This window comes from Cupressus sempervirens, chromosome 5 (assembly GCF_028749045.1).
Source record: "Cupressus sempervirens isolate cs-2001-9-10 chromosome 5, ASM2874904v1, whole genome shotgun sequence".
NCBI classification, from domain to species: domain Eukaryota; kingdom Viridiplantae; phylum Streptophyta; class Pinopsida; order Cupressales; family Cupressaceae; genus Cupressus; species Cupressus sempervirens.
In genome coordinates, this window is record NC_143122.1 from 1,053,858,565 (window position 1) to 1,053,870,875 (window position 12,311).

The 12,311-nt window shown below is 37.4% G+C and overlaps 1 pseudogene; it reads right to left on the minus strand.

Moving 5' to 3' along the window:
- Positions 1 to 11,247: 11,247 nt before the first annotated feature.
- Positions 11,248 to 11,868, minus strand: LOC149559569 (uncharacterized; annotated as a pseudogene).
- Between the last annotated feature and the right edge of the window lie 443 nt (positions 11,869 to 12,311).

Consider the following 12,311-nt stretch of genomic DNA (forward strand, 5'->3'; position numbering starts at 1 on the left):
AAAAAAGCCATATTTAACAATGTCATGCTCATATGGGAATTGGAAGAGGCTGATAAAGACCTGCATTGCTCATTCCTCCTTTTGCCTTCATACACACCATGCATTGCTCCACATACTTGGTTACATCTTTGACCAATTTAGGCCAATAATAGAACCTTTGCACTAGTTCTATTGTCTTGCTAATACCAAAATGCCCACTCAAGCTGCCATTATGCTTCTCTTGTATTAGGTTCTCTCTCATGGAACCTCTTGGAATACACAACTGATTAACCTTGAAAAGTAATCCATTTTGCAATGTGAATTCTAAAAATTGCTATGGAAGTGATTCTCAAAATCAGTACATACATTGTATGCATCAGCAAAGTCACTGTCTTCTTTATAGAGGTCCTTAAAACACCCTATTCCAATTCTTTGGAGCTGAATCTCTCAAACAATCAAGACTCTTCTACTTAAGGCATCGACAACCTTATTTAATTGCCCCTTTTTATGCTTTATGGTTAAGGTGAAAGCTTGCAAATACTCCATCCATTTCAAGTGCTTGTTACTTGGCTTCTCTTGTGTATTAATATAACTAAGGGCTTGGTTATCAGTAAAGACAACAAAATCTTTAGGCAGCAAATAGTGTCTCCACTTCCTAAGACATTGGACTAAGGCATACAATTCTAGATCATAGGATGAGTATTTCTTCTTAGCTTCATTTAGCTTCTCACTATAGAAGGCAATTGGTCTACCTTCTTGACTCAACACCCCACCCACTGCTAGGCCACTTGCATCACACTCTAAGGTGAACAACTTTTCAAAGCTAGGCAATTGTAGGATGGGTTGAGTGGCTACTTGCTTCTTCAACATATCAAAGGACTTTTCAACTTCTAAGGTCCACCTAAACTTAGAATTAACTCCCCCCTTTATGGTACCAAGTAAGGGTGATCAAATACCACTAAAATTTCTAATGAATTTCTTATAAAATTCGGACAATCCATGGAAGCTTCTTACCTTAGTGGTAGTGGTAGGTGTAGGCCAACTTAGGATAGCATCAACTTTCTCCTTGTCCATCTTCAATGTTCCTTTAGACACCATAAAGCCTAGATACACTAACTCTTGCTTGAAGAAGTCACACTTCTCAAGGTTGATAGCTAGCTTCTCCTCATGAAGCCTCTTCAAAACCGCTTCTACATCCTTGACATGTTCCTATTTGGTCTTGCTGTAGATGAGGATATCATCCAAGTACACCACCACAAATCTGCCTGTGAAGTCTTTGAGCACTTCATTCATGAGCCTCATGAATGTGCTAGGGGCATTGGAAAGACCAAATGACATCACAAGCCATTCATAAAGACCATCAGTAGTCTTAAATGCTGTCTTAAATGAATGTTATTGTAGTTTCTACAGAAGGTGCAATGTTTTTTAAAATTGTGGATTGTGAAAGAGAGGTAAAGGACAATCCTTTCATTGCAAACATTCTCATCCAAGCCATTGAGCAAGTATTCCCTTTACATCTACTTGCCTTTGCATTGAGCCTCGAGTTCTATGTGAATCAGTCCTCAAGGGGGGTATTACAAGAGTTGCCCCACTTAAGAGATTCTGAAGTTGCTAAAAGGTACAAGGGAGCCCTTCGAAGACTCTTTCCCAAGCTCCTATGACATACAGTGAGGTCTGAATTTAAGAGTTTCGAGAGCACCGATGATTGTGGTCTTGAAGCTCTTAAAGCCAAGAACAATGTTGATGCTCATAAATGGGGGTGCTTCCATGGACAAATATACCATAACTTGCAACCTATTGCCATCAAAATTTTATCACAAGTTCTTTAATCTTAAAATTATAATTTCTAATTTCTTGTTGATAAATATTCAAAACTCGCCATGCTATAATTTCAAATTTGTAAATCTTGATAGGTTGTTAGTTCATCATCATCTGAGAGGAATTGGAACACATACTCCTCCATCCACTCAATAAAACGCAACCAATTAAAATCCAAGAAGATAGATAACTTGGTCTTTGTGCATTCAAACTTGAAGCTCACAACTCACAAAGAGAATACCTACAAAAAAGGGTAGGCAAAACATTCGGATGTTAAAACCTAGACTGCAGAGTTGTTAATCCACTTTGATGCACTTGCAATTGATGATGGTGCTCATGAGATACTTAATGATGTTGAAGCTGATCATGAACCTGCAGAAGTGATATTTAAGTTGATCCTGAGGCTGCAGATGAGAATACTAATGCTAGTGACACAATTGTGCTTCTGACCACCAACTACCTAATGATGATGATTTCGTTGATGAGTTTTGATAATATTTGATCACATGACTGATTAATAATGTTGGCATTATTTTTCTTTTCACTGAAACATTGATATGGTCTATTCTAACATTTTGTCATGCCATTCCAATTAAATCATTAATATATGTGGCGGTGTATTTTGCTAAGTTGCATTAATATTAGCATAGTGGTGTATGAACTTATTTGCTGCAGCATATATATATATATATATATATATATAATTAAAAAAGAAAAAAAATCTTGGACAATCGAACCCAAAAAAAATTATGTGAATTTCGAAGCCGAATATCAAACCCGCATCAGAATCGAAATTCGAACCAGCAGCTTAGTATTATTTCACTTAACACATAAAGTTACATCACTGGGCATCTAAATGTTACTTCTATACTCCATCTTTGTCTCACTAACTTTGCAAAGAGGAATTTCTATTTGTTGGTTGCATTCTTGATATAGTGATGGTTATGACAGCTGCTCATTGTTGCAGAGTTAGTTTGGGGCTATTTTGTTGAGTGGCAACTTTGACAATGGTGTAGAAGCTCAGCAAAGAGAAATAACCTCGAATCCATTTCTTTCCTATGTATTTTGATAACTTTTCTCTCTGAATAATGGTGGTCAATTCATATAATTAGCTTGTCACCTTGATTTTATGTTATTTTTTAAAAAATTAATACATTCATTTTGAAAATGTTTTGATTGTCTTTCTAATATTAACATTTAATATTTTTAAATACTTGATTTAGATTTAAATCATTTTTCACCAAATTTTGGGACAAGGGAATGAGGGGACAAGATGGGTGGGAAAAAGGCCTAAATTTGGGGATGGCAAGATGATTGATGGGGCTTGGAGCAGAGCTAATATAGATATAGTACTTCAAAAGCTAGTTATGAAGAATGTATAAGAATCGCATTTCAAATGAAACTGTGGTAAATTAGTAAAATAACAAAATTGCAAATACTAAATAGTAAATAGTAAAATACTAAGATATGAATTGTATGTGTCAAATATGACTGCTGATCGTGACTGATATTTTATGAACAGTGATAGAGTCATTTACCATTGTTTATATGAAACCCTTATACACTGAGATTAACCATATATGAAAATGGAATAGGATAATCTGATAATCAACTCTTGTGCAAGTTTTTTTTTCTATTTTGCATTCTCCCATCCTGATGATGGATCATGGAGTGTGATCCAAAATGTTGATGCTAAAAATACTTACACAATAAAATCCAGATATAAATTCACACATTTCAAATGAACTGTGGAAATCTGATAATGGTAACCAACTATTGGATAAATATGACAGTAGCAATAAAAATGGAAACACCAACATAGAAACCCCAGTTCTGATTTTTATTTAGGGTAGCTAGTGTAATCACTAATCAGCAATAATGTATGCAACACCAACTGCAAACCTTCATAAAGCTAAAAGAGCTTTTCAAAAATGTGAAATTTCAAGTCTGGGGGCTTGCCAAGGGATGTAACAGTTTGACTAAACTTCTTTATCAATAACTTAACAGTAGAGTGAATCTCATTTAAAGCAAAATGCTAACTAATAATTTTACAGACTGTCATATAAGCTTGAAAGGGCAGAAGTAGAAATCTTGATATTATTCACATCCCATTACACTGCAAATGTTTTCAATTTTCACTGGTTTTCCGTCCTTTTAGATTAAGCTAAACACCAAAGATTCACTAGTATGGTTTTTAAAGTTCCCAAACAATGGGTGCAAAAAGTACAATTCTTTTCATTTGGGGTTTAGATTAAGAGAAACCACTATCAGTATCTCACAAAAAGTTTCCAGGTTTCACAGCCATCAAGAGCTTTTAGGATCCATTTCACAACCAAAGAAATATCCTTAATATACAAACTTTGTAGGGTATATTGTCCCTTGAATGTTGGAAATATTCAAGATATGACAAGTTATTCTACTGGATTAAATGATTTGGATTTGCATTGTGATGCCTTATGACCTTGCTTTTGGCATTTGTGACATTTACCTTCAAATTTTGGTTTCTCTTTGCATTCATTGGCTTTGTGTCCATGCTGATTGCAATTGTAGAACTTTCCATTAAATTTGCCTTTTCCATTGCTCCAACATCTGTTAGATGTATGACCTAACTTACCACAGTGGCTGCAAGTAGGTCTTTGATTCTTTTGAGTACCCTATTTGAAGGATTCACCTTCTTCCTTGTATCCAAGGCCTGCTTTACCATTTTGTTTATGAAAGTTTTCTTTATTTTGCAGATTCAATTGATCCATGTCCTTTTGAGATTTTACCATTCTCTCATTGACTTGTTTTTTAGAGATTAGATCACTTTGTAAGCTTGCATTGATTTGCCTTTCAGTAATTAAGTCATTTCTCAAATTCTCATTCTTCGATCTTAGATTCATAATTTCTTCATTTGCATTAGATAATTGAGTTACAAGATTTTCAAGCTGAGAGGATTGATTATTCCTTACCTCTAAGTCTTCAGTTGCCTTGTTCCTTTGCTCCAAGATTTCGTATAGCCTGATGGACTGCATTTCTTGTTCCCTTTTGAGCTTTCTTAATTCTTCCTGTAGAGATCCATTCTTTTCTAAAAGTTCTTTGATTGCTTTGTCAGCTTCATCTGAACTACTTGATGGTGAGAGATCTTCAATCTTTTCTTCAACATACTGATGGTCATTCATTTGCCTTGCAAGTTCTTTTCTTCTTTTCAAGGATTGTGAAAGATGCTCTTTTGCTTCATTGAGTTGAGCCATGGCCATTTTTAGATCTAGCTTTTCATTCTCAATAGTTTTGTCAAGTCTAAATATCTCCATTGTCCTTGATCTTTGCTCAAGCTGTGAAACTTTTATCTTGAGAACCTTATTGCTCTGATACCAGTTGTTGGAAATATTCAAGATATGACAAGTTACTGAGAGGGGAGGGGTGAATCAGTAACTTTAAACTTTCAAACAATAAAACTGCATACTGATATATTCACCATTCATCCAAGTAACCTACTGTAAGCATGAAACAAAATCATTTGCAACACTTGACCACATAGATTTGGTGACCCAGAAACCTTCCAAATAGAAAGTAAAACTGGGGTGGGGATGAAACCCACAAAGCTTCGTTACTACAGTATGAAGTTGGCCAGTTAAGGCTTACAATGACCACTTATGGTGATCTGCCCTGTTAGGGGCACAAAGGATTGCTAGATCCACCTTGTTAGAGGATTTACAAACATACAATAAAGTATGCACTCTGTTAGGAGATTTACAAAAGACTGTTAAGTCTACCTTGTTAAAGGATTTACAAAAACTGATTCACCTGTTAGAATGAAATAGTGGATCTAATTACAACTGATTGCTGATAAGATCCGCTATGCTCTGATTCACCTTGATGTGATAGATAAAACTTTTCTGTTCCAAAACTTGACCTTGCTGAATACCTTCGCAACTCAACACACATACTTTTGCACGCATGTATTTCTTTCACACTTTCACATTTTCATTCATTACCATTACTATTACAATCATATTTGAATGATACAATACATTGCATATATATACCATCCAAATAAACAATACATGCAAGGTCGGTCAAAACAACAAGTGCAAATCTCTATACAAAGTTGGCCCAAGGTAAAAACTCGGGTTCACTGAACTGACTCGGTGTCCTTCTGATACTCGACATCCACTGCGTTACTCGACATCATCATGCATTCGATAGAAGTGAAGGCACGGTCCATACTAAACACTTCGAGTAGTTCTGAACTCGGTAACCACTGGAGACTCGGTAGAAGAGATGTCACTCGGTGAACACTTCTATCTAAACTGTAGCTCGGTGATCAAAGGAAACACTCAATAGAACCTTGTGACTCGGTGATAGTTAGTTTCCTTGATAACCGTCTGAGCTCGGTAAAATTAATTTCCTTGATAACCTCAGGAGCTCGGTTATCATGAAGTTCTTGATCAATACTAAGTACATCTTCACTCGGTCAAAACTGATTCCTTTCTTTACCTCGAACACTCGGTAAACACTGACTGCTTTGTTCACCTTGATCACTCAGTAAATATTGACTTCTTTGTTCACCTTGATCACTCGGTAAACACTGAGAACTAGGTAAAGCTTGGATTACAAAGGAATGTCCGATGAGAGCTCGGTAAGTATTCAGAATCCAATAAGTGTTGTAACTAATGACAAAAATGTATCATAATGCCAACAATCTCCCCCTTTGGCATTAGTGACAAAAACACTTATGAGACAAAATTTATCTGACATGCTGATGACTGATTCTGAATATACATAGCTTCATTATATACAACTCCCCCATAGAATGCACATACAGTATTTACATGAGCTGTATATCTCTTCCTTTGTACAATTTCTCCAAAAACACTTATTCACCCATAGTATACATATCCAACAATAATCTCCCCCTTTTTGACAATAATGCCAAAGAATAAAAGAATATATATACTTATATAGAAACACCAAAATGAGAGATGAACTCTGAATGTACCTGAAGAATAAGCTGGAGAGTCTTATCCCAATTCTCTTGCAAAATTTTTTAGGTGGAAAGAGCTACTTGAACTTCAGCCGAAAGTTCAATCACATGGTCTGCAATGGAGAAGTTATTATCATGGATTAATGTCTTTGAATGTGCAATGTGCTTCTGCATTGAATCCATGATGGGAAGGATCATGTTTTGGATATCTATCAATGTAGATCGGATCCTTGCCTCTTCTCTCAATAGCTCTGCCTACTTCTCTGACAAAAATTTGATCCTAAGGTGATGAGATGAGTTTGAACTGGGGTCAAGCTTCAAGTTCTGTGCGCTCACCTTCAGATCCTCATTAATTTTATTTAGTTTCTCTCTTATTCCCTTAGTGTACTTGGTAACATCACAAAGCTTAGCAAAAAGAGATGTTACATTATTAAAAGAATTTTCCATATCTGCCAAAACTGAGGTTAATGCAACCTGATTTATTGCAATGTTCTGGGCAATGTGCCCCAACACCTTATTATCAAATTTCTTTGCTGCACGCTCAATCATCTTTTCTTGTCCGGAGGCATCTTCATTGAATTTATTAACTGCCTCTTCCAATTGAATCAAAATGTGTTGAGAAGTATCAACAACAACACCTATAGCCTCAGTAATTATGTTTCGGGCATCCTCAATTATCCTGTATTCCTTATCCCTTTCCAATCTTAACTGCATCTGAGTAGCCTTTTTCTCAATAAGTTGACTAGCATACCTCATTTCTTCAATGGTAGCATTATCAAAATCAATCTTTGGAATTACTATCTCTGTGTCCAAGTCAATGTCTTCAGGAATTTCCTTTCCAGTGATCATAAGTCTTAATGGTTGCTTTTGTTTGGCTTCTGAGATGACTGGTTTGACCTTTGGAATAGACACAATAGTAGAGATAGAAGGACTAGCAGTAAAAACTAGGATGCTTGAGGGTTGAGTGCCAATAGGAGTATGTACAAGGTCAAAAATTTGAGTACTGGCCAAAAATGGTGATACACTCGGTAATATAGTATCTAAGCTCACTGTGCCTGAAGTAGATGGCGACAAAATTGTAGAAAAAATTGGAGTAGTCAAAATTGGAGAACTTACAGGAATACCAACTGATGATGATGGAGTCGAGGAGGCCAACTCGGTAGATGAAGAGGGGTGCAGCTCGGTAGATGAAGTGGTAGTCACTTCCACTGATGATACCTGGAGCTGAGATATGGCAGGTGTAGATGGTAAATCTAGTGTAAATGAACCTGCTGAAGCTGACTCTAACCTTGATGATGTCACAGGTTTAGCTGGGGAGTGAGGAAGGGATGCAATAACTATTGCTGCAATTTTTACCGGATCATCCTCCTTATCTTCCTCTTCAGCTTCTTCCTCTTTGTCTTCTTCCTCTTTGTCTTTCATCATTGCATGCAACTCTCCTGGTGTAATTGTGATGGATGGAGCGCTATCTGATTCATCACTGCTACTGCTGTTGTCATTATCCTTTATTTCTACTGGATCTACACTGGGCTTATGTAGATGATAGATGTTTTTCCACATGTTTGTAGCATCATTTACAACATGCTCTATATCTTTGATCAAAATCAAACAAGTGTGGAATCTGATCATCATTTTACCTTCATAGGTTTTCAATTCAGATTTTACCTCTGCTCCAGTGAGACTAGGTCGAAGTTTCTTCAGGGATTGCTCATATATATCTTTTACCATCTTGGTGGCTAACTCCCATCTTGACTGTACTCTCTCTAGTAGTTCTTTAGAGATATGAGGAGCAATCTGGTCTGGGGAGTATTTCCATTTTCCCATTTTGTTAAGTACCAGTTCCTCAATCTGCAATTTCTCTGCATCAGTCCTTGTCTCAAATTTCAATGCCTTGAAATTTGTGATGCCAGTTCCTTCTTCCAATTATTTGAGCCTTTGCTCGAATGTAGGTGCAGGCTTGACCAATACAGGTTCCTGAATACCTTTTCTTGTCCTCCGAGTAAATACTGCAGTAGGCTGCTTCTTGGGCTTGGTAATGATTACCTTGCCTTTCTTCTTTGCTGGTTGCTCTTCTTCTGATTCTTCTTCTCCTTATTCTTCTTCTTCACTTTCTTTATCTTCACCTTTTCCCTTGGTGAGCATAAGAGGACCCATTGCAGTTTTCAGTTTGGCCACTTTCCTCTTACCTTTGCTGATGGCCTGTGGAATTTTGATTTCCAGTTCAATTCTGGCCTTTGCTTCATCATAAGTACCAAAAATCTGTTGCCTTGGGTCTACTGGCTCATTTACCAGTGCTTCAATGATATCCCTTGTTTCATCAATATTTACCTCATATGGAAGAGGTTTCACCCATGCAACTCGGGGTCTAACTACCTGTATGTACACCTTGTCACAGTCAACCATAAAACATACGTCATCTTTATATTCTTCAACAAGCCTAGGAGGAATTCTGAATCGGTTATTCATCCTCTCCTTAAATTCTTCAAAATAGTTATCCATGATACTATCAAAATTTTCTCCCATCTCTGCTATAAACTCATTAATCTGATACAAAATTGGGACATCTTTTCTCCATTCTATGGTTCCCTTTGATGGAAAGAATTTTTGTACATAAAATAGTAAACATATTAACAGAGATCCAAATTTACAGGGGTTATTCTTCGATGTCCTTATACTGTCCATGTTCTTGTTTAACTGCTTCAACATTACTTTTGACAGATCAAACTCAAGTTTCTTCTTTACAATTTTCAGGGCCAAATCCACAGCTTCACACGGTACAATATTTAACCTGCTAGAACTATATAACTTATATGCAATAATATGTATGCCAAATCTTAGTTCCAGATCTATTACAGTGTTAACCTTACAACCTCTACCGTCCCACTCGTCTAGGGTTTTCCTCTATAAGTCATCCTGTCCTAGGGTTTTGGTGGTTTTGGCTTTGCTGAGCATTGGGAGACCCGTGATTTTGTGAATCATCTTCTTGGTTATCAAAATGGGTTGTTCCAACCATAGCTGACCATTATGCACTCGACTCAAGATATACCTAATCCATTTGGTTTGGAAGTTTCTAGGTATATGCGCGATGTGAGTCAAACCTTTAGTTTCCAAATGCTTGTGCTCGATTTTGAGAGAACCATTTACACATAACTCCGCTAGGGCATTATCCATGTCCAATGTCCCTATTTCTTGAATAGCACACTTAAAATGAGTGCGAATGTCATTCATGAGGAGTACCTTGGGTGGAATCTGTGATTGAGCTCCATTGGGATCGAGCGATTCAGCGATGGCAGGAACGAGCTTGAACGTAGGTGCCTTCCATTCCGTTCCCTTCACAAGCATTTCAGAACCCTTCTTTGCCTTGCTGCTGCTGGTGCTTGCGGATGCCATTGCTGCTCGGTGAGTGAAAAGGTTTCGTAAGAATACTTCGCTGGAAAATCTTTTCAAATCGCTTGAACTCGCTTGAAAGCCCTTTTTTTTGTGTAAATCTCGAATTCGCGGTGAAAAATGAGGTCGAAATCTACCCTTTTGATGAAAAATTTGCCATTAATGTTCAGTATGGAGGTAGCTGCGATCGACAGACTGTCATCCACTAGCTCGGCTTAAACTTCGCAACTTGGTGACTAAAAGAAAATAGGTTAAACCGACCTTAACTCGGTAAGAGAAGAACCAACCATGCTCGGTAAGTGCAACTTGGTGAAAGAAGCCTTATTGCACCCGACTGAGCTTGGTAAGGTCATGTACCGACCATGATCCTGATGTATCTGAAATACTGATTTGATCATATTTTCATTCTAGGACTGCTTAGGATATTGCTTTGTAGATACAGTCCTGGTCTCCTGATGAGTCTTAATTGGAAATGGTAGAGTCACTCACTTCTTGAGTGACCATTCCATCACTTGAATTATCTGGCTTGGTAGACTTAGGAATCCAATAAGTGTTGTAACTAATGACAAAAATGTATCATAATGCCAACATTGAATTCTAGGTTTGCAACTTCACTCTCAACTGACTGCAAGCCTCCTACCTAGGTTACCATCTGATCGAAGGAAAGCTCTAACCATTTTTTTTTAAACTACTTCATATGTGAAGAACAATACCAACCTTAAGGCAAACTTGAAATTTTCAGCAATAGACATGAAATTATTATGCCACTTATTCATTTGTTTAACCATCTTCTTCATCACCAGTGACCACATGTCCCTTTAGTGAGAACATAAGCAATTTGGATTTAAAGGTACACCACTTGTTTGGTCAAAGAACTACCCTATCTAATAAATCTTTGAAGCTCAAAAGGTGAGGAAAACATGTAATATTCCTCAGGGTAAAATAAAGAACCCCCAAGGACAGTGAATAGAAACTGGTTAGAGTTTGACTCAGGTACGTATGGGCTTTCTTCTTTAAACCAACAACTAGAAGTATGCAGATCTGCCAGTTATATGCCAGCAACGATTGTAAATGCAGTGGTAGCACCTTCTTATGTGTTACATGTTGTGAAATCCAAGAATATCTTTCTTCAGTTTTTCATAGGTTGCCTCATGCTCTATGAAATCAGGATCTGGTTTAAAAACATCCAGACTAGCTTCTTGATCAAGTTCATCTTCTAGGAAAACTTCATGTGTTAACTGATCCTCTTGCTCTACAAGATCCAATTCTGGACGCACAGCTGGATGACCCTCAAACTTTGTTTTGTGAATTGCAAAAAGACCTTCAATTAAAAACTGCACTCGTTTGTTAATTTCCCCCTCATGGAGAATACCTCTAAATCTTTCAAAAATCCCATAGAGACCCTTGGGTGAAAGGTCTTGCAACAAAGATCCACATTCTTTAACAAACCCAGCAGCAATCTCTACACTATCATCTGTAGAATTCTCAAGTAAAAGAGTAAGCAGTTCCAAGGCAATGATCTCATGTGCAACTTGTTGATTCACTAAATGAGCTATGAATTTTTCTGGTGCTATCAATAGGTGCTTGTCATTGCACTTGTATGCCCTTTTGAGCTGTAATATAGTCCTTCGCAAGAGCAGATTACCAACTTCAAGAAACTTGGTGTTAACTACAGCAACCAAGGCAGCAAAAACATCTGTGAATCCAAGGGATGCCATTCCCATTATGAGATGGAGCAGGCACACCAGAAATTTTCATTTCCACTGCCTGTCTGTCTCCCGCTTGTTTTTATTGCCTATCTCCTTATGAGACCTAGTTTTCTCATAGCCATCTATTTCTTTAGGCTTCTCTTTTATGTGACTCCTCATTTCTCTATATCTGTCAGGATCTTCGTGTCTTCTCTTATTTATGTCCCTGTCCTTGTCCATCTCCCTACTTCTATGGAAGAGCTACCAGTTGATCTTTTCTTCGCTGGAATCGACAAGCTTTTCTTTTTTGCGAGATTTTCTTTCATCTGATCGGTGCCTTCTGCTGCGATCCCTTTCATTCCTGCGTTCCTCGGGAGAAACCCTAATTCTAGAATTATCTTCCATGATCTTTTGCTTATTTCTCCTGCCTGTTCCAAACTTCTCATCCTCGCTATCCTCTCCCTTTCTCTCTC